At 42.0% G+C, this 27,014-nt stretch overlaps 1 pseudogene; it reads left to right on the top strand.

Moving 5' to 3' along the window:
- Window positions 1–5,846: 5,846 nt before the first annotated feature.
- LOC122554919 (NAD(P) transhydrogenase, mitochondrial-like) overlaps window positions 5,847–27,014 on the top strand; it is a 242,989-nt pseudogene continuing 221,821 nt past the window's right edge.

The raw sequence follows: 27,014 nt of genomic DNA, 5'->3' as shown, positions 1-27,014 counted from the left end.
CATACTGTCAGTTCCGATTCCTCTTCGTCGCTAAGTTAGAGGTGAGGCAGTTGTGCCACCGAAATTCTCTCCTCCTGAGAGATCTGATACCTGGCCTGGCTCGTTGCCTCGCACCAACTCCAATATGGCCTCCCCCCAGTCTACATATTGAGTCCTTCCTAGATACACCTGACAACATTGGCTTCATCGAGACCATCTGTACTAAGGAGATTCCAATTAATATCAGAGAAATTGAAGTCACCCACAACGACAACAACTTTGTTACATCTGCACCTTTCCAAGATCTGCTGCCCAATCTGTTCTTCCACCTCTCTGCTGCTAGTTTCAAATTTTAACTGAATTCCATTTCCCCAATTAACGTGGTGCAGATCATCAGGCCAGGCATCTGGATTACTAGTGCAGTGACATGTCCACAACACCCCTAACTCCCCGGTACCTGGAGAAGTATCATAAGCGCTGTTTGAGATGGTTTCTGTACATCAGCTGGGAGGACAGGTATAATTACATCAGTGTGCTTGAAGCAGCTAATAGCATAAGCGTCGGCCATGTTTATCCAAAACTAGCTCTGCTGGGCTGGCCATGTGTTTTGGATGCCTAAGGTCTGAGTGCTAAATCAAATCCTCTTCGCCCAGCTAAAGGAAGGCACTCAAATGCGAGGAGAACCAAGGGAGTGCTTCAGAGACTCCCAGCAGGCTTACCACAAGAAATGCAACTTTGATGTCAATGCATGGGAGACCGTTACGCTCAGAACAAACTTGACTTGGGAAGAAGAAGCACAACTCTTTGAGGAGATATGGAAAAGGAACTGGCAAAAAGAATGCCAATGATCACAAGGCCAACATGATTAGCAGTGGTAGAATCCTCTCCCATCATAAGATGATCTCAGCAGTGGGATCCACTGTAATTTATAAAATTTGACCACAATGTGAAAATTGAGCCCAGCAGAAAATAACCATTCCAAACCAAATCTACCAATGCACTGATTCAGTTGTTGTGTACAAGGAGATGTTATTCACGCTCTACTCGTTCAAGTGTGCCAAGACGAAGGCTGCTTATTTGGTCGGTCATTTGGTACTTTGTGTTTCCCCACTATTCAATAAGATCATGGCTGATCTGGTGGTAACCTCAACTCCCACTTTCGTGTCTCTTTCCCATTGTCATTGATTGATGTATTTATCAAAAACCTATCTAACTCAGTCTTGAATAAATGCAGTGACCCAGCCTCTACTGTTTTTTGGGGAACAGAATTTCACAGACAAACAATCCTCTGAGAGAAAAATAATTCTCATGTCTGTCTTAAAAAGGAAGTCTCATAATTAAATTGTATCCCATAATTCTAGTCTCTTTTGCAAGGGGAAACATCCTCCTATAATCCACTCTATTGAGACCCTTCAGAATCCCATATGTTTCAATAAGATCACCACTCGTTTTAAATAGTAATGTTGCCTTATGTAATTGTGCCAAATACATTTTGGATTTCATTTTCCAGGCTACTATTTGCCAGTCTGATTCACCTGAGCTACATGTCGATCATTACCATGACTACTATATCTTTCTTACACACCCCCATTTATTCCTTACTATATACCTTTGTCTACAGTAAACCTAGTGTTTGTTGAGAGGGGAGCGTGGCTGTGAACTACTCTTACAGATGACCTCTTACCTTTTCCATGTCTTAATTCTGCCCCAAAGCGATTCTACATCTTGCTCTGCTGAACTTAAGTTATCTCTGACTACTGCATTAACATCATCATTAATGTTACCCCATCACCTTATCCTAGCTTCCTGTCTTCTCAAGACATCAAAGCTGTTCAGTTTTCAGAACCCAGCCTTGGTTGCCTTAAATCCATACCTCTGTAATGACTGTCAGGCCATACATATTTATTACTAACTGTGATAACAGTGTATCCCTTTGTTATGAATGCTGTTTTCATTCGCAGCCAAGTACAGATGATTTAGTGCTGTTATCACCAGGCTGTTAATCTCGTAGATCCAGGAAATGTTCTGGAGGCCCAGGTTTGAATCCTGCCATAATAAAATTCAAATTTTAAAAATCTGGAATTAAAATGTAATAATGAGCATGAAACCATCGTCGAGGGAAACCCATCAGGTTCATAGGGAAGGAAATCTGTTGGTCTTACCTGACCTGGCTTATAAGTGACTCCAGACCTATAGAAATGTGTTCAATTAGAGATGGATAATAATTAGCCTAGTTGATGGCACCCACATCCTGTGAATGAATTTAAAAAAAAGAGCTGTTAACTCTTTTTTACAGTCTCTGGCCTCAGCTGCTGGTGCATTCTTAAGTTTGAATGTTCTGTTCCTTCCTGCCAAATACAGTTTACAAACACCCACATTGCTATCATGTTCTATAATTCCCTTTGATTTACTGCATGCAGTCTCACATGTTCCCTTTCCCCTCATACTTAAAGTGCTAGCTGCCCTATTTGTATGACTTGCCAGCACACTGGCCCCAGCATAGTTCAGGTGAATACTATTGCAGTGTTACAGCTCCTGCTTTACAGCACAAGCACCAATACTCATTTAATCAAAGCCCATTTCTGCCACACCATCTTTGAGCTATTATATGTTTATTTCTTTAACCTTATTTACCATGCGCCCAATTTGAGATTCTGCTTTTTATTATCAATAAGGAGAATCTCTTTCCTAATCCTCGGTGTCACTGTTATTAGGCTAGATCACAAATGGATCCTTCCTCTTGGAGGCTGTGCTGGACTATGAGCAGGGGATGGCCTCGTGGTCTTATCACAAGACTTATTAATCCAGATACCTAGGCTGATATCCAGGGCCCTCTCCACAGCAGGTGGTGGATTTTGAATTCGGTGAAAATATCGAATTAAGAGTTCAGTGATAATTTTCAGGCAATTGTCTGCGAAAATTCACCTGGCTCACTAATGTCCTTCAGGGAAAAGAAAAGCCACAGGATTGTGGTTGACTCTGAACTGGCCAGTTAGGGATGGGCAATAAATGCTGGTCTGACCAGTGATGCCTAAATCCTGTGTGAATTCATTTTGAACAAAACGCTGTTGCCCTGGAAAGTGTGGCTCCTGAATCTACTACCTTGGCTGAGCTGGTTGATATAAAGCTACGACGTCTGTTGGAGTGGGAGGAATGGGACGATCAAGTCTGTCATCCTAAGAAAGGCCATCTGGACCCTGCTTCACTCCCCTGGAGTGGGGCCTCAGCAACCCCGAATATTCTGTGAAGGGCTGATTGCTGAACCACTGTGACATGCCCCAAGCTTCTTCCCTCGCTGTAGCTCTGTCATAGTCGGCAGTGTCTCGCCATGAATAAGTTAGTCTGATCTATCACTGATCTAAAATCTGTGCCCACACCTCCTCCCTCACCTCTATCCAAGGCCCTGAAGGAGCCTTCCACATCCATCAAAGTTTTACTTGCACATCCACTAATATCATTTATTGTATCCGTTGCTCCCGATGCGGTCTCTACATTGGGGAGACTGGACGCCTCCTAGCAGACCGCTTTAGGGAACATCTCCGGGACACCCGCACCAATCAACCACATCGCCCCGTGGCCCAACATTTCAATAACCCCTCCCACTCTGCCGAGGACATGGAGGTCCTGGGCCTCCTTCACCGCCGCTCCCTCACCACCAGACGCCTGAAGGAAGAACGCCTCATCTTCCGCCTCAGAACACTTCAACCCCAGGGCATCAATGTGGACTTCAACAGTTTCCTCATTTCCCCTTCCCCCACCTCACCCTAGTTCTAAACTTCCAGCTCAGCACTGTCCCCATGACTTGTCCGGACTTGTCCTATCTGCCTATCTCCTTTTCCACCTATCCACTCCACCCTCTCCTCCCTGACCTATCACCTTCATCTCCTCCCCACGTCCTACCTGCCTATTTCCTTTTCCACCTATCCACTCCACCCTCTCCTCCCTGACCTATCACCTTCATCCCCTCCCCCACTCACCCATTGTACTCTATGCTACTTTCTCCCCACCCCCACCCTCCTCTAGCTTATCTCTCCACGCTTCAGGCTCACTGCCTTTATTCCTGATGAAGGGCTTTTGCCCGAAACGTTGATTTCGAAGCTCCTCGGATGCTGCCTGAACTTCTGTGCTCTTCCAGCACCACTGATCCAGAATGTGGTTTCCAGCATCTGCAGTCATTGTTTTTACCTCGCTGATCTATCACTGTAGCAGTCAGACATTGGGTAATGGTGCAGCAGTGGAAGCTGAGGTGTCAGCCATCGTGGTTGTCTCTAGAAATATACAAACAGAATTGATCATCCAAGCTCTGGGAAATGCATGGGGCAACTTGGTGATGGACTGTTGCATATTCCATGCCACTGACTGCAGGTTTTCTGGTAGTTCTGCCAATGCATCATTGCATTTACCCATCATCTTTGATACATTGCCCCATCAAAGTGGTCAGCAGAGTGACTCGTGACGTCCAAGGAGCTGGTACCCATGCTGTCCTTACCCATACTATGGCTGCACACTAGTTGTACCGTTGTCTCACCATTCACAGATCCTGCCTCTAATGGGTGGCATGGTGGCTCAGTGGTTAGCACTGCTGCCTCACAGCACCAGGGACCCAGGTTCGATCCCAGCCTTGGGTGACTGTCTTTGTGGAGTTTGCACATTCTCCCCTTGTCAGCGTGGGTTTCCTCTAGGTGCTCCGGTTTCCTTCCACAGTCCAAAGATGTGCAGATCAGGTGAATTGGCCATTCTAAATTGCCCATTAGGTGCTTTAATCAGAGGGAAATGGGTCTGGATGGGTTTCTCACCGGTGTGGACTTGGGCTGAAGGGTCTGTTTCCACACTGTAGGGAATCTAATCTAACCTAACCTACCCTCAAAGAAGCAAACAGTGTTCTCAGCTGGATGGGTTCCTCCACTGAGTTGGTTCCTTTATTGCCTGGACAAATTTCTTGGATATCTAAAAGGAGAAAGGAGATTGTTTAAAGAGTCACTCACACTTCTGTGAGTATCTGGTAGGGAAGGGCAACAGAATTCTTTTTTCTTCTCTGAAGGGACAAAAGTAAGTGGTGTGAACGTACATGATCTGCAACTTGTAAATCAGAAGAGATGAGCTGGAAATGTGATTCACCATCCCCTCCACGGCTGTTGGAACACAGCCATACCTGGCCCCTTCCATTAGCTCCTGCTGCTTCCTTTTGCTCATATCCTTGTTCTGCAAAAGAGAGTTCATTCTTTGAATTGCTGACGCTGTGCAAGCTATAACCGTGAGTGTAGGCCTGCAGCGTGGCATATGATTGTTACATATGAGTCTGATGTTGAGCGATTATTAATAGCTGAGTGATCGTCTGGCACTTTAGATATTGGCTGCAGCTCTTGGTGAATATGGCATTCTGAAATATATTTATTGACCTTGATTGTTTAAAGAGTCACTCACACTTCTGTGAGTACCTGGTAGGGAAGGGCAACAGAATTCTTTTTTCTTCTCTGAAGGGAATTCACAAAGTAGATGGGTTTTCACACTAGCCTTTAATTCCAAATTAATTAACTCAATCCTATTTCCTGCCATTTGAACCTATGTCGCTGAGTAGTATTACCTAAGCCCTGGATTACTAGTCAACGGACATCACTACTTTGCACCAGCAGCTCAAGTGTTTAGAGTAGGAGTTGGTGAATCTTAAACACCAGGCCTTTTGAATGTGAGGCAGGGACACTACCACTGCACCTGTTTTCAACAGCTATCCAATTTAGCCTCTTAAGATTTAAACCTGTGTCATAGCATTTATCAGGACCTATTATTCGCAGAGCACCTGCTGGAGGAATATGACCGTTGTGCTGTGATTTTTCTATATATTGTAGGACGACAGTGAGGACTGAAGATTGCACGGTCGCGTTGGTCCTCCTCACAGAATGGCAAGCCTTCTCTGCCCAGTGGTCACCAGCTGCTGCAGTCCTCTACTAAGTACAATGACATGTGTAAAATTGCAGGCGGTGAGGACCCAAAGTTTATGGAAGTTCAGAACTCACCAAGTCTTCTGGTGCCAGAAACCAGGTACAGGAGAAACAGCTTACAGAGGCAATAATTTGTACCGTGTTATGTTTTGGAGTGATGTGTAAGGATGCACATCTGCACTCCTATCATGGTATTACCATCTGAGGATGCAGTCTGTTACCCACACAGGGATGGTATCTTGCCAGACTTGATGTTTTGTTTTCTCCTCTGATCCCAACTTGCCTTACCTGCTGTGATACTACCTATTGCCTCATAATCTTAAATATTAATCATCCTGCAAGCTGAAACAGATCAAGATATTAGAAGTAATGAATAATCTGCTTTCGAATAAGGATAGTATTCGAGTGATGATTAATATGATTTCAGTAAAAATCCACAAATATTCACTCCCTCCACCACTAATGCTCAGTAGCAACAGTGTGTACGATCTACAAGATGCACTGCGGAGATTCACCGAAGATTCTCAGCAGCATCTTCTAGACCTTCCAGGCAGCAGATACATGGGAATATCACCTCAGCACATTCCTATCTAAGCCACTCACCATCCTGACTTGGAAATATATCACCATTCCTTCACTGTCACTGGGTCAAAATTTTGGAATTCCTAAAGGCATTGTGGGTCAATCTTCAGCATGTGGACTGCAGCAGTTCAAGAAAGCAGCTCACCACCACCTTCTCAAGGCCAGCTAGGGACGGGCAGCACATGCTGGTAAGCTGAAGTGAAGAAAAAGAAACCTTAAAAAAAAGAATTGCAAAAGAGAAAATCTGGACGCCTCAAAGCATGTAACAGCCAATGAAGTACCTTTGAAGTGCAGTGACTGTTGTAATGTAGGAAGCATAACAGCTCTTGCACACACAACAAGCACACAAACAGCAATGTGACCATGGTCAGATAATTTGGGTTGTTATGTTGATTGAGCAGTTCAATAAAGTAGCTCCCAACACCTCTCTGGGTGAGTCAATAGATGTGAGGCTGGAAAAGCGCAGCAGGTCAGACAACATCCGAGGAGCAGGAAAGTCCTGACAAAGGGTATCAGCCTGAAACGTTGACTTTCCTGCTCCTCGGATACTATTTGACCTGCTGTGCTTTTCCAGCCTTACATCTATTGACTGTGGCTTCCAGCATCTGCCATCCTTCCCATCTCCACCACTCTGGGCATGGGCTGTAAATGCTGGCATTGCCACTTTTCACAAATAAATTAATGACTGAGTGAGTATTAGGGAGGTGGTTTGTGGATGTCTTTATTTGGGATGTAATTAAGGCTGGAGACAGTTTGCTACGTTGGTTCAATGGTGTGAATCTTGTGCAGAATGGAACAGTGGAAGTTTAATGCAGGAACCAGCAGTATTTGTATATTATCAAAGCCTGAGGAAGGGTCGCTGCATCCAAAACATTAACACTGATTTCTGTCCACAGATACTGCCAGGCCAGCTTTTGTTTTTGTTTTAGATTTCCAGCATCCACGGTTCTTTCAGTTTTAATTTAAATTAGATGTTGGACAGCTCCATCATCTGGTAGAAGTTTGTTACTTCAAGCATGATACAGAGTGGGAGGAGTCATCTATGAGCAATTTTCCACATGTGTCAGAGACTGATTTAAACATTATCCTATACTGGAACTGGAGAGAGGCGTGTCAGAATGATAATGTTTAAATCAGTCTCTGACGTATGTGAAAAATTGAAGATATGGGTATACATCAATGTTCATGCTGCTTTAATGTTTAATTCACATTAGTACTTATTGGAAAAGACTGAACTCTTCGAGAAAAGCAAAGTCTGAGGTTTCTAACATGCTGAAAGGTGTTGGTAGGGTAGATGTAGAGGAACAGTTTTCAGTTGTAGCTGAGTATAAAGCTGGAGTTCATACATGTGGCACATTGGCAGTGATTACTTTATGCACCAGACCAAACCTCCTCAAAATATATTTGTAAGATAGTCTAGACCCCAATGTTTTCTTATTTTAAAGGTAATTGTAAGGTGTTGCATTCCAGCTGCAATTCGATTGTTCAAACTACTTGACGTTAAGCCAAACACAATTTTTAAACTAGAATTAAAAATACAGACAAAATAAAAAGAAAGGAAAAGAATTGACTTAAGTATAACTCCATCGAAATGCTTAACAAAATGATAGATATATTAACTGCTACTGATTAACTGTTCCAGTATGGTAATATCCCATTAGTACACCCTTAACAAAGGCAAATTCAGTAAAACAGATTGTCTCACATGCAATTCTAGCAGCAGGAAATCAACCTCAGCTTTTAGCTGCAACAGGGAGAGGAATAAGAGCTTCCACATCCAGCTTCAAGACACAACTGGTTTGATGGTAGGAGGCAGAGGGTAATAGTGGAAAGATATTTGTTGGACTGGAGGCCTGTGACTAGTGGAGTGCCTTGGGGTTGGTGCTGGGCCCATTGCTGTTTGTTATCTATATCAGTGATTTGGATGAGAATGTACAAGGCATGATTAGTAAGTTTGCAGATGACACTAAAATAGGTGGCATCGTGGATAGTGAGAAACATTATTAGAAATTGGAGCAGGACCTTGATTAGCTGGGGAAGTGGGCTGAGAAATGGCAAATAGAGTTTAATATAGTTAAGTGTGAGGTCTTGCATTTTGGGAAGTCACATCAAGGTAGGAGTTTCGTGGTGAATGGTAGGGCCTTAATGAGTGTAGTGGATCAGAAGGATCTTGGAGTTCAGGTTCACAGTTCTCTGAAAGTGGAGTCACAGGTGGACAGGGCAGTGAAGAAGGCTTTTGGCACACTGGCCTTCGTCAGTCAGGGCACTGAGTGTAGAAGTTGGGAAGTTATGTTCCAGTTATACAGGATATTGGTGAGCCCGCACTGGAAAGAGTGCAGAAGAAATTTACAAGGATGTTACTAGGACTCAATGGCCTGAGTTATAGGGGGAAGTTGGACAAGCTGAGACTTTATTCTATAGAGCATAGGAGACTGAGGGAGGAGGGGGCTGCTTTTGGTATACAAGATCATGAAAGGCATGGTTAGGGTGAATGCACTCAATCTTTTTTGGAGAATCAAGGGCTAGAGGCATCAGTTTCATGTTAGAGGAGAAAAAATAAAAGGGAACTTCTTTACCCAGAGGGTAGTACACAGATGGGATGAGCCACCAGTGGATGTGGTTGAGATGGGTACATTCACAACATTTAAAAGGCATTTGGACAAATACATGGATAGGAAAGAGAAATATGGGTTAGCGTTGATGGACATTTTGGTCAATATGGACCAGTTTGGGCAAAAGGACCCCCATGCTGTTGGTCTGTATGACCTAATGATTCTAAGACCCCCGCAATCGCTGAAAGTTAAAAACTAAAAATCCTCGTTCTATGGGAGCTTGAACCCCACCCATTCAGGCTGCTTCTATTGTTCCATCTTTTAAAAAAAACACCAGGAGGTCTCACAAACTGTTTACTGTTTTAACTATGAAAAGATTGCCTGATAGCATTTCTGCTGCAGTGCGATAGTTGCGTTCCTGTGCAACCCCTTCCTATATGAGAATCACACAAAAGAAAAATGTTAAAGTGTTGGCGATGCAATTGCACTACAGTCAACAAATGTTTTAAAAGTTTGCATCTTAGAAACAGTTTCCCCTATTTATCAATCTCATTACAGCGAATTTGCACTGACAAAACCCGCACTATAGCAGAACAACCTGTACTAATAAATCCAGTCAGGAATTCTGGAAAAACTTTTCCCAGGAAGTGGAATTCATTGTCACAGCAAATAATTACAGCAAATAGACTAAATATAACCAAGAAAAATGGCAAAGAAGCACACAAGACAAAGGAATCAAAATTGATGTTGATAGGTTAAATAAAATGGTGTGAAAGGAGGTTTGTGTGAAGCACAAATCCTATCGTAGATCCATTGGGCTGAATGGCCTCTTGGTGCTGTAGGTTCTTTGTCATCTAATGTAAATTGTTTAATTATTTAAATGAAAATGATATTTGCTGAAGTGTTCGGGTAAACATATTATTGTCATTAAAGGGGATGCCATATTAGATTTTCAAAATATTTTGATATATTTTCATATTAATCTTTAAGTATAAACTACAGTGTGTTTTGTATAGTTGATCTATCTGTATAGTCAATAATCTATCTTAGGAAAGAACAATGAAGAAATATAACAAGCCATTTGTAAGCTAATTATATCTCATTACATTGAACATGCAACACAGAAACAGATCCAGCCAGTCTGCACTGATTCATTCTTCATTCTTCACACGGCTCTTCTCCCACTCCGTCTATCTCAGTTCAGTCATCTCTTACGTCTCATATGTGCATCTAGGGAATTCACTTCAATCACTTCCTGTAACAGCAAAATTCACTTCCTACTCTGTCTTTGAGCAAAGGAATGTCTCTTATTTCCATTGATTAGTTAATTATCTGGTATTGATATGCAGCATGTAATAACTGGCTCAAAGGTAGAAGACAGAGGGTGGTGGTGGAGGGTTGTTTTTCAGACTGGAGACCTGTGACCAGTGGAGTGCCACAAAAATCGGTGCTGGGTCCACTACTTTTTGTCATTTAACCAAATGATTTGGATGCGAGCATGAGAGGTACAGTTAGTAAGTTTGCAGATGACAACAAAATTGGAGGTGTAGTGGACAGCAAAGAGGGTTACCTCAGATTACAACAGGATCTGGACCAGATGGGCCAATGGGCTGAAAAGTGGCAGATGGAGTTTAATTGAGGTAAATGTGAGGTGCTGCATTTTGGGAAAGCAAATCTTAGCAGGATTTATACACTTAATAGTAAGTTCCTAGGGAGTGTTGCTGAACAAAGAGATCTTGGAGTGCAGGTTCATAACTCCTTGAAAGTGGAGTCGCACTAGTGAAGAAGGCATTTGGTATGCTGTCCTTTATTGGTCAGAGCATTGAGTACACGAGTTGGGAGGTCATGTTGCAGCTGTACAGGACATTGGTTAGGCCATTGTTGGAATATTGTGTGCAACTCTGATCTCCTTCCTAAGGGAAGGATGTTGTGAAACTTGAAAGGGTTCAGAAAATATTTACAAGAATGTTGCCAGCGTTGGAAGATTTGAGCTATAGGGAGAGGCTCAACAGGCTGGGGCTGTTTTCCCTTGAGTGTTGGAGGCTGAGGGGTGACCTTATAGAGGTTTACAAAATTATGAGGGGCATGGATAGGGTAAATAGACAAAGTCTTTTCCCTGGGGTGGGGCAGTCCAGAACTAGAGGGCATAGGTTTAGGATGAGAGGGGAAAGATATAAAAGAGACCTAAGGGGCAACGTTTTCACGCAGAGGGTGGTATGTATATGGAATGAGCTGCCAGAGGAAGTGGTGGAGGCTGGTACAATTGCAACATTTAAGAGGCATTTGGATGGGTATATGAATAGGAAGGGTTTGGAGGGATATGGGCCGGGTGCTGGCAGGTGGGACTAGATTGGGTTGGGATATCTGGTCAGTATGGACGGGTTGAACCGAAGGGTCTGTTTCCATGCTGTACATCTCTATGACTCTATGACTGTAATAGAGAGAGCAAAATGATCCCTCGTTCGACTGAGCAGATCTAAGCTCTGCAATCCTGCCACATGTAATCATGAATGATGGTGGACAATAACTAAATAGAGCAGGAGACTCCACAAGTTTTGCCATCCTCAATAATCATTACAAAAGACAAGCATGAAGCATTTACCTTCAGACAGAAGTGCTGAACAGATGACCTCCTTCTAAGGCCCCAAGGTCACAAATACTAATTCAGTTTACTCCACATGGTATCACTCAATGGCTGAAGTCACTTGATACTACAAAGATTATGGGCCCTGAGACCATTCCAGCAATGGTACTCAAGACATGCTCCAGATTTAACCGTGCCCCTAGCTAAGCCACTGTTACAACCCTAGCATCTATCAACAATGAGAAATTGCACAGGGTATGTCCCTGTTCACAAAAACAAGGACAAATCCAAACACGCCAATTACTGTATCATCAGTCTCCCCTTGATCATTACAGCCTGGGTCCAAAGGTGGTCAAATGAGCTGAACTCCAGAGGTGAGGTTAGCTGCCCTTGGCATCAAGGCAGCATTTGACATGTGAGGCATTAAGGAGCCCTAATGAAACTGAAGTGAGTGTGGATCAAAGAAAAAAATCTCCACTGACTGGAGTTTTACCGAGCACAAATAAAAATGGTTGTCACTGTTGGAGTCAGATCATCCAGTGAATTTGTTATAATTTGATATAATGTCATTTATGAATAACAGTGTTAGCCAGCACTGATCCTGGTGCAGTCCTACTCTCTGCCTTTCTCCAATCAGACTAACTACTCTTTGCTCCTACTCTGTTTCTGATTTCCAGCCAAGTTTCCATCAAGCCACCTTTTTGTGTTCTGAGTTCACAAGTCCTCATGATTAAAAGTGAACAAAGATAATTTAAATTATGGCTATTTCTTAATATGCTGACTCTATCCTATAATTTGTACAGAGTTCAAGTTACTTGTCGCACATTTTCAATACTGATTATGTACAGGTTCAGGTTGAAAGTTTGAATTAATTTGAAAGTCATCTAAGGTTCCACCTTGTCTATATAAATATTGTAAGCAGCTTCTGAGAGCTAGGGACAAATAAGCAAATTAGAATGAATTTTAAAAAATGTCATTTTCTCAAATTCATACTGCACATGGCTTTCCTCCCATTCCATCTACCTCAGGTCAGCCATCAGTGTGAAGTCGCAATGTCTGAATTACTAGTCCAGGAAAATTAACATTACACCACCATATCCAAATAAATGATAGTCAAATTATAAATATACAGTTGCTATCAATCACTTACACATTTACAGCATATCAGGGAATCCTATATTTTTTAATATGTTTTTCAGAGGATGTGGGCATCATTAACTAGACTGGCACTCATTGTCCATCTCTAGTTGTTTGGAGAAAATGGTGCTTAAAAATGTGTTGCTGGAAAAGCGCAGCAGGTCAGGCAGCATCAAAGGAACAGGAGAATCGATGTTTCGGGCATAATCCCTTGGATGCTGCCTGACCTGCTGCGCTTTTCCAGCAACACATTTTTAAGCTCTGATCTCCAGCATCTGCAGTCCTCACTTTCTCCTTGGAGAAAATGGTGGTGAGCTAACGTATTGAACTGCTGCAGTTCATATGGTCTAATTATATCTATAGTGCTATTAGGGAAAGAGCACCAGCATTTTAACCCAGAGACAATGATACATTTCCAAGACAAGATGGTGTATGACTTGGAGCAGAACTTGTGGCTGGTGGTGTTTCCATGGATCTACTGCTCTCATCCTTCTAGATGGTGGAGGTTGCTAGTTTGGAATTTGCTGTTGAAGGAGCCTTTGAGAATTTCTGCAGTGCATCTTGTAGTTGGCATTTATGCTTCCACTGTGTAAAACTGGAGGGATTGAATTTTGAAGGCAGTGGATATGATGCCAATCAAGCTTCATATTGAATGAAATAAAAATTCTTGGCTTTTCTTGGAGCTCCAGACAAGTAACATTATGCTATCACTCTCCTGACTTGCGGATGGTGAACAAGTTTGGGAAGGTGAGTTAGGAGCTGCAGAATTCTAAACCTCTGATCTAAACTTGGAGGCACTGTATTGTGGTCCAGTTTAGTTTCTGGTCGATGGTAACCCCCAGGATGTTGGTAAAAGGAGATTCAATGATAATAATGACATTGAATGTTAAACACTATGGATAAATTCTTTCTTGTTGGAGATGTCATTGCTTGGCACTAGTGAGGTGCAAATATTACTTGTCCCTTGTCAGCTCAAACCTGGATATTGTCCAGCTCTTGTTGCATTTGAACACAGACTGCTTTGGTATCTGAATTGTGAATGGTGATGAACATAATGTAATCATTGGTGAACATTCCCACTTCTGACCTTATGATGGAGGGAAGGTCATTGATGAAGCAGCTGAAGATGGTTGGGCCTAGGTCACTACCCTAAGGAACTCTTGCAGAGATATCCTGGAGCTGAGATGACTGACCAACAGTCATGACCATCTTCCGATGACTCCAACCCAGTAGAAAGTTTCTCCCTCATCCCATTGACTCCAGTTTTACAGGGCTTGCTTTCATGTCAAAAGCTGTCACTCCAACCTCAACTCTGGAGTTCAGATCTTTTATTCACAATAGGCCCAAGGCTGCAATAAGGTCAGTAGCTAAGAGGCCCTGGTGGAACCTAAACTGCACAGTAGAAGACAGGCTATTGCTGAGCAGGTGCTGCTTGATAGCACTGTTGATGCTACCCTCCATTACCTTGTAAATGAGTGAACAGATTTGGCTCTGCGCTGTGGTTCACTTTAATTCCTAATCCATCCGCCTTCCTTTAGTACTGCTGGATCAGAGAGCGTTCAGAAATGGCTTTGACCAGAGTCTTCGTTAATCAGTTCTCTTCTTGCTGAGTCAATGGCTCCTACTTTTTCCTTAGGATGAATTGTTTTATTAAGGATAAATGATTGAAGTTGTGAAAGTACTGTTAAGTTTTCTGAAAGCTTCTGTTGTTTCAGAAGAGATGCTGAGTTAAGGATGTAAGTTTACTTGCTGAACTGGAAGGTTCATTTTTAGACGTTTCATCACCATACTAGGGAACATCATCAGTGACGAGAGTTTGGTGCTAGAAAAGCACAGTAGGTCAGGCAGCATCCGAGGAGCAGGAGAACCGACGTTTCAGGCAAAAAGCCCTTCATCAGGAATGAGACTTGTGAGTCGGGGGTTGAGAGATAAATGGGAGCGGGGTAGGATTGGGTGGAAGATAGCTGAGAGTGTGTGATAGGTAGATGAAGGTCGGAGAGAAGGTGATAGGTCGGAGAGGAGGGTGGAGCGAATAGGTGGGAAAGATGATGGACAAGTCAAGAGGGCGGTGCTGAGTTGGAGGCTTGGGACTGGGATAATGGTGGGGGGAAGGGAAATGAGGAAACTGGTGAAATCCACATTTATCCTGTGGGATTGCAAGGTTCCATGGCCGAGTATGAGGCATTCTTCCTCCAGGCGTCGGGTGGTGAGCGTTTGGTGATGGAGGAGGCCCAGGACCTGCATGTCCTTGGCAGAGTGGGAGGGGAAGTTCTGTGGGAAGCTAGGGAAGTGATTGCTGGGCCTCTTGCTGAGATATTTGTATCTTCGCTAGTCACAGGTGTGATGCTGGAAGACTGGAGGTTGGCTAACGTGGTGCTACTATTTAAAAAAGGTGGTAAGGACAAGCCAGGGAATTATAGACCGGTGAGCCAGACATCAATGGTGGGCAAGTTGTTGGAGGGAATCCTGAGGGACAGGATGTACATGTATTTGGAAAGGCAAGGACTGATTAGGGATAGTCAACATGGCTTTGTGTGTGGGAAACCATGTCTCATGAACTTGATTGAGTTTTTTGAAGAAGTAACAAAGAATTTGATGAGGGCAGAGTGATAGACGTGATCTATATGGACTTTAGTAGGGCGTTCAACAAGGTTCCCATGGGAGAGGGTGAGAGGGGAAAAATATAAAAGGGACCTAAGGGGCAACTTATTCACACAGAGGGTGGTACGTGTATGGAATGAGCTGCCATAGGCAGTGGTGGAGGTTAGTACAATTGCAACATTTAAAAGGCATCTGGATGGGTAAATGAATAGGAAGGGTTTAGAGGGATATGGGCTGGGTGCTGGCAGGTAGGATTAGATTTTGTTGGGATACCTGGTCGGCATGGATGAGTTGGACCGAAGGGTCTGTTTCTATGCTGTACATCTCTATGACTATTGTGCTTGTTTCGGTTCCTGCAAGGTATTTTGTAAATGACGTTTGTTTTCCTTGTTGTCTGTATTGCGTCTTTTAAGATCATTAGCTGCTGTTATAGTGTGTTGGTGGGTTTGTGGGCAACCATGAAGCCAAGTGGTCTGAGTAGTCTGGCAGTCATTTCTGAGATGTCTTTGATGTAGGGGAGAGTGGCTAGGGTTTCTGGATGTGTTTTGTCTGCTTGTTTGGGTTTGTTGCTGAGAAATCGACGGACTGTGTTCATTGGGCACCCGTTTGTTTTGAATACACTGTATAGGTGATTTTCCTCTGCTCTTCGTAGTTCCTCTGTGCTGCAGTGTGTGGTAGCTCATTGAAATGATGTTCTAAAGTAGCTTTGTTTGTGAATATTGGGATGATTGATTCTGTAGTTCAGTATTTGGTCTGTATGTGCTGTTTTCCTGTAGATACTGGTTTGAGGTTCCCTATTGGCTGTTCACTCTACATCTTGAAATGAAATCCAGGAATGGCAGTTTGTTGTGTTTTCCTCCTCTTTAGTGAATTTTATGCCAGTAAGGGTATTATTGATGGTCTTGAAGGTTCTCCTAATTTGTTTCGTTTAGTGATGACAAAGGTGTCATCCACGTTGCAGACCTAAAGTTTGGGTTGGATGATTGACAGAGCTGTTTGTTCGAGTCTCTGCATTACTGTCTCTGCTAAGAACCATGATGTCAGAGATCTGATGGGTGTTCTGTTAGTTTGTCTGTAGGTTTTGTTGTTGGATGTGGTGAATGGTAAGGCATAGGTCCACTAGCTTGATGATAGTTGTCTTTGCTGATGAAGTTGGTAGTGTCTGGTGTATGTGTCTTTGGTTCTTCTAATAGTGTAGTCAGTGTTTCTGAGACAAATCTCCAAATTCACTCATGCTGAGTTAAGATTAATCTCGTAAACCTAGTTAAATCATCTGGTGTTTAAAATCTGTTGTGGGGGATCCAAGATGGCGGCGACCCAGTAAGACTGAGTCTATAGTGCTCCTCCCAAGACTTGGGCACAGTGGGTCACCTACCCCCTACCAAGCTCACTAAATCATTTATAATAGTTTAGTAACTCAATTAGTTGTGTAATATTACATTTAAGCAACTTTATCCTAAGTTAAAATGACTAAAGGGAAGGGAGCCCGCAGCTCTCAGCAAGCAGGAACCCCTCCCCCACACTCTCCAGCTGCAGCAGAGGCGTCCACAGCCGCCCCGGGGGACTTACCTACAGTAGCAAGTCTTGCAGAAATGCTTTCCAAGCTTGACTCGAAGATCGATGCCTTTATCGTCGAATCCAGGAATCATTGGGAGTCGCTCTCGGCCGCGCTGCAGAAGCACGACCGTGAAATTGAAGAAATTCAACGCCGAGTCGGAGGGGCGGAGCTAAAGGCCGCGACCTCGGAGACAACCGCTCAATCGGCTGTGGATCAGGTCCGGACTCTCGAGCAGCGAGTCCAGACCTTGGAAAATCATATTGACGACCTCGATAATCGAGGTCGTCGAAAAAATATTCGTTTGCTGGGCCTTCCCGAACAGGAAGAGGAAGGCCAGCTTACAGCATTCCTGGAGCAGTGGCTGCCACAACTTTTAAATCTGCAAGCTGGATCAGGCCAGGTAAGGGTAGAATGGGCCTACCGGGTAGCAATACGCGGGCCCGGCTCGAACCAGCGCCCACGCCCGGTCCTGTTCCGGCTGCAGAGCTACAGGGAGAGGCAGATACTCCTAGAAGCCTCTAGAAATCTCGGAAAAGACCCCCAAGCTATGATTTACAAAGGATCCAAGATCATGCTATTTCAGGACTTTTCCCCGGCTCTGGTTCGAAAGAGGAAGGCATTCGACGAGGCGAAGAAGCGTTTAAGGGACTTAAATGTACAGTACTCCTTACGCTACCCAGCGATGTTACGCTTTAACCATGAAGGATCTGTATATAACTTTGGATCACCAGAAAAGGCTAAGGAATTCTTGGACTCTCTTAGATAAACTGTAGGACATAATGGATGTTGGTCTGCCTTCCCCCCCCCCCCGTTTTGGTTTATATCCCCTCCCTTTTTTTTTTCTTACCTTATTGCTTAATATTATTATGGGGGGGTGGGGAGAGGGATTTGATTTTCTCCCCCCCCCACTCCTTGGAGTTGTTTTCTGTTATTATTTTATGTATATATGAGGGGTGTATGTATATGTGTGTGTGTGTATGTATGTATATATATATATATATGTGTATGTATATATATGTATATATAAGCTGGGGGATTTGGTTAATGTTGGTGGGGGGAGGTGGTTACCTTATTCGATTTTACCTCTGTCTTTAGGAGCGGGGTTGTTTTTCCCTTCGTTATTTTGTATTATCATATTTAATTATTATTTGTTGAACTGGTAATTTTATAGTTATATGTTTATATATGGTATTAACATTACCAAATATACCCAGGTGTTGGTAGGGGTGGGGGTGGGGTGCTCACTGTTAACTCTAGCTTTGTATTATATTTGAATTTTCCTAATTTTATTGAGGAGTGCCTGGGTCAAGGGTGGGGCATTGGTTGGGAGAGGATATGAGGGATTTTTGGAGAGGAAGTGATGCCCCCTGGGAACAAGGGGGAAAGTCTCCACTTAGATACGTTTTATATTTTTTTTATTTAGAAATAGTTTTTTACTGTATTATTGTGGGTGTATTAAAGAGGGTTTATTTTTGTAAATTTTACATGTTCCATGCTCGGGATGTTTTGGATAGGGTTCCCCCTCCCGAGGGGTCTCGGATTGGCCCAGAGGATTATGGTTGATCAATCGGTTAAGTGGTGCACCTGGAATGTCAAGGGGAGTAATTCGCCACTTAAAAGGAAGAAAATATTATCAAATCTTAAGAAGGAAAGAGTTGATATAGCTCTCCTACAGGAGACACACCTGTCAGATAAAGAACACTTGAAATTATGACAGGGCGGATTTGATCAGGCCTTTTTTTCTTCTTTTAGCTCAAAAAGCAGGGGAGTTGTTATTCTTGTTCGGAAGAATTTCCCTTTCAAAATCCTAAAGCAGATAAAAGACGAATCTGGACGATATATCTTGATTAAAGCTCTCATAAATGGAGAGGAATATGGGATTTTAAATTTGTACTGCCCCCCGGTACACCCCTTTAAATTTATAACGGAAGCCTTTTCAAAATTGATGGCTTTTGATGCCCGTCATATAATTATAGGGGGAGACTTTAATTGTATTATGGATCCGGAAATAGACAGGATTCCCAAGAGTACTGTAGGAGTATCTCCCAGATCTAGACAATTGATGGATCTGAACAAAGAATTAGGATTAGTAGATGTATGGAGATGTCTTCATCCACAGGGTAGAGATTTTTCTTTCTACTCTAATCCACATAAATGTCATACCAGAATTGATATGTTTTTTGCCCCCTCAATTTTTTTAAATTCCATATCATCCTGTAAAATAGGTAGTATAGCAATTTCTGACCACGCTGCTGTATATATGGAAACTAAGGCGAGGAACAGTGGGACATCCCCTCGGCATTGGCGTATGGACCCCTTCTTAATGAAAGATAGTAAATTTGTAAAGTACTTCTCTCAAGAATTTAAAACTTTTTTAGAAATTAATTCAGGTACTGCTAGCAACCCGTCAATGATGTGGGAGACCATCAAAGCTTACACGCGAGGCTTGATCATCTCCTACTCAGCGACCCAGAAGAAATTAAAGGGAGAACAACAGCGTCTGCTTGAAGCCCGCTTAAAAGCGGTTGAAACAGCATACACTGATAGACCCTCTATTATTAAATTGCAAAGGATTACAGCTCTTAGGACAGCTCTAAATACTACACTCACTCAAACGGCTAAGAGGGAAATATTATTTGCAAAGCAAAGGTTATATGAATATGGCGACAAACCGGGTAGATACTTAGCATTTCTTGCAAAGAAAAAAAGGCCCCTCAGACTATTATGTCTATCAAGGAAAGTACGGGTATTTTGACTCATGATCATAAAAAGATTAATGCGACCTTTAGAAAATTCTATTCTGAGTTATATAAATCACAGGATTGTGAAGATAGGACGAAGAGGATGCAGTCATTTTTTAAAAATTTGACTTTTCCAGACCTAACTCCGGAACAAGCATCGGTCCTAAATGCTCCTCTTACACCCCAAGAAATAGTTGATGCAATTAGGCGCCTTCAAAATGGTAAGACGCCGGGCCCAGATGGCTTTCAAGCTGAATTCTATAAAGAATTTACAGAAATACTGGTTGGTCCACTTATGGACATGTATAACTATGCATATAGTCAGGGCTGTCTCCCGCCTTCGCTGAAAGAGGCAAATATCTCTCTTATCCTTAAAAAGGAAAGGACCCAGAAGATTGTACATCATACAGACCAATATCCTTGCTAAATGGAGATTTTAAAATCCTCTCTAAAACGTTAGCACTGAGATTAGAAAGGATACTGCCACATATTATAAAGGAGGATCAGACGGGGTTTATTAAGGGCCGTAGATCATCCAATAATGTTAGAAGGGCTCTGAATATGATTCAAGCTTGTCATCAGGGAAAGATACCAGGAGTAGTGGTTTCATTAGACGCGGAAAAGGCATTTGATAGGGTCGAATGGTCATATTTGTTTTACACATTGGAGAGGTTTGGTGTTGGACAGGTGTTTACCAAATGGATCTCAACATTGTATAGTGATCCCAAAGCAGTTGTGGTTACCAATGGATTAGGCTCGGATAGCTTCAGTGTGGGTAGGGGCTGCCGTCAGGGATGTCCCCTCTCGCCATTGTTATTCACGCTAATAATTGAACCACTAGCAGAAGCTATACGAGCTGATCCTAATATAGTGGCCCCAAGGATTGGTACAGGTAAACATAAAATTACCCTTTATGCAGATGATGTTCTTCTATTCCTCAGTAACCCTTTGATGTCCATACCTCGCTTAATCCAAGTTATTAATACATTTAGTGCATTCTCAGGCTATAAAATTAATTTTTCAAAATCGGAGGCTATGCCAATGGGTGGCCTTGCTGTGATACCCCGCTTAGCGGACGGCTCCCTTTTTCCCTTTCACTGGTCCCTGGAGGGTTTCTTATATTTAGGCATTTTTATTACTCCAGTATTTGGTCAGTTGTATAAGGCTAATTTTGTGTATTTATTGGAAAGGATAAGGCAGGACCTCCAGCGATGGGGAGACCTGCCAATTTCCTGGTTGGGTAGAATAGCATTAATCAAAATGAATATCCTGCCCCGTCTCCTATATCCTATGAGAATGCTTCCGGTGATGCTGCCGAGGACAGCTTTATGTAAATTATACGGCTGGCTGAGTTCCTTTATCTGGAACCATAGGCGGCCCCTCATTAAGCTGAAGAAGCTACAGCTTCCACAGGCAAGGGGTGGATTGGACTTCCCAGATTTTAGGAAATATCAATTAAGTTCCCTATTAAGTTATATAGCTGATTGGGTCTTGTCTGATCCACAATCAATCTGGTTGGACATCGAGGCTTCTCAAGTAAAATACCCACTTATTAACCTTTTATTCTCAGACAAGAGGAAAATCATTACAGATCACTGTAAAAACCCTATAATACTGAATACAATCAAGGCTTGGAATATAATGCGGCAAAATGAGGGTAATTCACATAAAACATCCCCCTATGCACCGATAGTGGGAGCATGGGGATTCCAACCGGGGTTAACAGATGCCAATTTTAAACTCTGGAGATCCAGGGGTATCTCATGTCTCGGGGATTTATTTAAAGATGGGGTCCTGATGTCTTTCGGACAGCTGCGTCAGAAATTCGGATTACCCAATGGAGATCTCTTTCGATACTTCCAAATTCGAGATTTTATACAGAAGAAGACTACGTTATTAGATAGTCTTTATAAATCCGATAGAGAATGTAGTGTCCTACGACCAGTGGGGGTATCTTCCGTCAGTAATATTTATCATTTGCTACATGATGAAGTATCGGGAGATATGGATAATCTGCTTAAAACATGGGATCAGGACCTGGGACTAGAAATCTCCACAGAAACGTGGAATGATATCTGGGAAAATGCTAGAAGAATTACTATTTGTAACAGAACCCAGGCTATCCAGCTGAAGATACTTCATAGGGCCCATATAGCACCGGTTCGATTGGCAAAATTTAAGGCAGGAGCATCTCCAATGTGTCCTAAATGCAAAATAGAGGTGGGCACTCTTGTACATTGCTTATGGACCTGTCATAAGATCCGTAGATATTGGACTAAAGTAGCAAGTACCCTGACAGAAATTTTAGGAACAGAAATAAAAGTGGACCCCGTATCTCTCCTCTTGGGCTTTTCGAACTTTCCCTCCCTGGACATGTATGGGAAGAGACTATTTTCTATTCTTTCTTTCTGTGCAAGGAAAAATATTTTGATGAACTGGGTGGCGGAGGGCCCCCCTGGACTTTCAAATTGGCACAGGCTAATTATGGAATGTATTCCCCTTGACTTCCTTACAAATATGGTGCACCGAAAGACCGAATTATTTTATAAAATATGGCAGCCCTTTTTGAATTACATAAATACAGATATTTCGGCTATCCTAACAAGGGCTTTTATTTAATTGAGACTATGAGCCTGGCTGGTCCGCGGCCCCTCGGGGGAGGAATCCCGCACGAATACGGGTTTTGTCATATCTGATGTTAACACATCCCGAGCATGTAAGAGACTTAAATATACACCATGGTTAGTTGTAGGTTAGATTAGTAGATAGTTGAGTTTTGTTTGTTTTTTTTTTCTTTTCGTTTTTTTTTGTTGTTTTGTTTTTTTTTTGTCAAATTTTGGCTATTGTATATTTGAGCTAATTGTATATCAATGTTTATATCTGAGAGTTTTGTTTATTTTTGTAAACTTGTAAAAATGTTAAATTTCTAATAAAAATATCTATAAAAAAAAATCTGTTAATTTTTCTTCTTATTACATTTGTTGTGAAGACAAGAAGACAACTTTTTTTATGGTAGTCTCTATGTCTTGAATAATTTTGAAAACTTCATTTTGAGTATGTACCTTCATCGGTGAGAACACTTAATTTTCAGTCTGTGATTCCACTTGCCACATGTATTTTGTGCATTTACATTTTGGAAAATTTGGTTCCAGGACATAAAGAGTTAGACCTTGTTTGTTGAAGTGAACTTTCTAGTAAGCAGATAAGAATAGATCCATTTTGATATGATTACCAAGAGTACTTAGTGCTAGTTTGGTTAATGCTAATACTCAAAAGAAAACCTTGATCCATGACCTGCACAGATGATTTGTGAATTTCTCTTAGAACGTGGCTGTAAAAGGTGATTGATAATAGGTGCTTTAACCTGAATAAAAAAAGATAAGTACAACGGCTGAGGTCAATTAAATTCTTAAAAAAATGGAATGTGCTTCCTTAATTAAGAATTATTTTGTAGTGTAAAGCACCTTTTCCCCCACTTTTTAGTTCCTAAGAGTTGAGGGAGTTCATTAAAGTTGTCTCTGTGAGAAAGACAATGCAGAACTCCAAAAGGATATTGACAGACTGGTGGAATGGGTGGATAGGTGACAGATGAGGTCAATGCAGGGAAGTGTGAGGTGATGCAGTTTGATTGGAAGAACCTTGAAAAGCAATATAATTAGGGGATACAATTCTAAAGGGGAGGCAGGAGTAGAGAGACCTGGGTATATATGTGCACAGATCATGGAAGGTGTAAGCGCAAATTGGAGAGAGCAGTTCATAAAGCATACAATGTTCTTGCCTTTATTAGTAGGGACATAGAGTACAAGAGCAAGGAGGCAATGATGAACATGTACAAGATACTTGTTAGATCAGCTGGAGTATTGAGTCCAGTTATGGAATCCACATTGTAGGAAAGACTTGAATGCATTGGAGAGAGTGTGGAAGCGATTTACAGGGATAGTTCTAGGCATGAGAAACATCAATTATGAGGATAGATTGGGACAGTTCTTCTTGGAGAGAAGAAAGCTGAGAGGAAATTTGATCAAGGCTTTCAAATCATTAGCGACTGGAGAGACAAGGAGAAGCTTTTCCGCTTGGAAAAGAATAAACTAAGGTCATAGATTTAAAGTGATGTGCAAGCGAAAACCATTTTCACACAGTGAGTAGGGTCTGGAGTGCATTGCCTGGAAATGTGTGGAGGCAGTTTCAGTTGAGGCACTTGAGACCATTGGATGATTATTTGGAGAGAAATAATGTGCAAGGGTATGGAAAAAAGGCAGGATATTGGTACGAGGTAATGGAATTGATGTACATGTGAGAAGCCAAAAGGCCTGCTTCTGTGCCATAACAGCTCAAATTGTCTAAATGCACCTAATCTTCTTTATTTTGGATTTTTGAGCCACAGTCTTTTTTAAAAATTCATTTTAGCTTTGTTTGCAGTGGTGACATTTTATAGAAAGGTGTTTGCATTTTTCGAATGGTGGAACTATTTTATGAGAAACAATATCAATCAGCTTGAACCCAAGCCTTAGTTAGCTAGAATGTGGGGAGAAGACATGCACCTGGTATGTAACTTTTTAATCAGTTATGTAAACTGATTAAAAAGACCAAAATTCAGTCTTGCTTTATTTGCTGTGTGGTTTAATTTGTTGCAATAGTTAATGGGTGGAATGTTGATTTGTGATGGTAGGAATTCCCTATAAACAGATGGCTGTAGGAGTCCCGAAAGAGATCTTCCAGAACGAGAAGCGAGTGGCTTTGACTCCGAACGGTGTTCAGGCTCTGGTGAAGCAAGGATTTAATGTCGTGGTAGAATCTGGTGCTGGTGAAGCATCTAAATTCTCAGATGACCAATACAGAGGAGCTGGTGCCAAAATTATGAGGATGAAGGAGGCCCTGGGTTCAGATCTTGTTGTCAAGGTAAGACTTATTCTTTCATTTTTAAACTATTATACCTTTTTCTGTTTCCACACCATGCACTCAAGTCACTAAGCTATGGTTTTATTTTTCTTTAGCAACAAATATTGTGTTTCCAGATCTATTTTGGAGAATACAGTACATTCTCTGCTTAACATGAGAGACTTGTCTCTTCATATTAATGGAAACATACATTTCGGATGGAGAGAACCAATTTTTATACGCGGTCTGCAAATAGAATCAGTGAAGAATTTTACCTCAGGATTGTTCAAACTACTCATTTAATTTTACTCAGAATTGGCTAATTGCTTTCTAACCTTCAGTAAAATGACAATCTATTAATAATTATCTTGAGAAAAGCTCCTTTGATGCAAGTTACTTCCCTCAGTCTCAAGGACACAGTCAGTGTTGTAGGGAATTACAGACTGGTTAGCCTGACATCAGTAGCAGAAAAATTACTCGAGTCTATTATAAAAGATCTAGTGGCAGAGTTCTTGGTAAACAGTAACAGGATTGGACAGATTTAGTATGGATCTATGAAAGGGAAATTATTTTGGCAAATCTTCTGGAATTTTTTGAGAATGTAACTCAGAGAGTTGATCAGGGGGAGTGAATGTGATTTACTTGGATTTGCAGAAGGTGTTTGATAAGGTCCACATAATACATTAGAATGTAAAATTACAGTTCATAGGATTGCCTTTAGTCTACTGACATGCAGACAAGAAACCAAGAGTCAGAATAATCCAGGCTTTTTCTGAGTGGCAGCCAGAGACTAGTGGGTATAGCAGGCAACAGTGCTTAGAGCCCAGCTATTCGCATGTGGAAATTTACAAATGACAGAGAGTTGGGTGGTGTGACGAGAATGCAAAGCTACGTCAGTGTTATTTGGACAAGTTGAGTGAGTGGATAATGTGTAGCAGGTGAAGTATAATGTGGATAATTGTGAGGTTATCGTCTTTGGTAGCAAAAACAAGATGTGAGATTATTACCCGAATGGTGATAGATTTGGAAAGGAGGAGGTACAGCAAGATCTGGGTGTCCTTGTAAGCCTGTCACTGATAGTAAACAGGCAGGTGGAGCAGGCAGTGAAGAAGGCAAATGGTATGTTGGCCTTCATTGTGAGAAGATTTGAGTACAGGAGTAGGGATACCTTGCTGTAACTGTACAGGACCTTAGTGCGCAGTTTTGGTCTGCTTGTCTGAGGAAGGATGTTCTGGCTATGGATGCAGTGCAACAACAATTTACCCAACTGATTCCTGAGATGGCAGGACTGATGTATTAAGAGAGTCAGTTAGGACTAGGTTCAATGGAGTTCAGAAGAATGAGGAGCGACCTCATAGAAAGCTATAAACTTTTAACTGGACTGGGCAGGGTAAACGAAGGCAAGATGTTCTTGATGACCAGGGAGTCCAGAACCATGGGTCACAGTCTAAGGATATAAGGTGGGCCATTTAGGACTGAGGGGAGGAAATACTTCTTCACCTGAGAGTGGTGACCCTGTGGAATTCTCTGCAACAGAAAGTGGGTATGGAATTAAACCCAGGTGGTTTTCCATAAGGAAGAAAGGGAAATCTTGCATCATTTCATCTGGACAATTGATTCATATCTCCAAAATGATTATTCCTTAAGAGTAACTCACTTCTCGCCCTATATCAATGAATAGATAGAATAGCGCTCAAAACAAAATGAGGGCCCTTATTTATGTTTGTGAAGCCTTCTTTCCTTTCTCCCTGTCTCCATGTACAACCACCCCCTATCCAACACAAGGTCAGGTCGCAAACTCTGCTAACACTGTCTAGGTCTGTGCATGTAATAAGAATGTAGGAACAGGAGTAGGCCATTCAGCCCATTGAACCTAGTCCACCATTTAATATTGTCATTACTGATTGAACACTTCATTACCTGTTACCTGTGCTATCCCCATAACCCCATAATCAAACATTTATCGATCTCCACTTCAAATATATTCAAAGACTAAGCTTTCCTGAGACAAAGATACCAAAACCACACACACAATTGGCAGTATGATCTGACCAAGCTGAAACGAGGCTTTGTGATGTTGCACTATTAAAATTAAAACTAGCAATCCATTTGCGTTGCTAGTGGTTTGCCACGTCTGCATGTTAGCTTTCAGAGATTTACTAATAGGACACCTAAGTCACTTTGCACATCTATACTTTCTAACCTCACAACACTTTAGACATATTCTGCACATTTGTTCTTTCTACCCTAGTGGGTAACCCCTCATTTTACCACACTGTATTCCATCTACCATGTTCTTGCTTAATCACTAAGCCTGTTCAAATTCTGTTCAAACGTTTTACATCTTTCTCACAATATACATTCCTGCTTTGCTTTGTATCGTATGCAAATTTGGAAATATTACATTTGGTTTCCACATCCAAATCACGATATAAATTGTGAACGCGGGGACCCAAGCACTGA

Source organism: Chiloscyllium plagiosum, unplaced genomic scaffold (genome assembly GCF_037043375.1).
Source record: "Chiloscyllium plagiosum isolate Xiang-an unplaced genomic scaffold, Cpla_swu_hap1 HiC_scaffold_1, whole genome shotgun sequence".
NCBI classification, from domain to species: domain Eukaryota; kingdom Metazoa; phylum Chordata; class Chondrichthyes; order Orectolobiformes; family Hemiscylliidae; genus Chiloscyllium; species Chiloscyllium plagiosum.
This window is presented reverse-complemented; position numbering and strand designations above follow the sequence as displayed.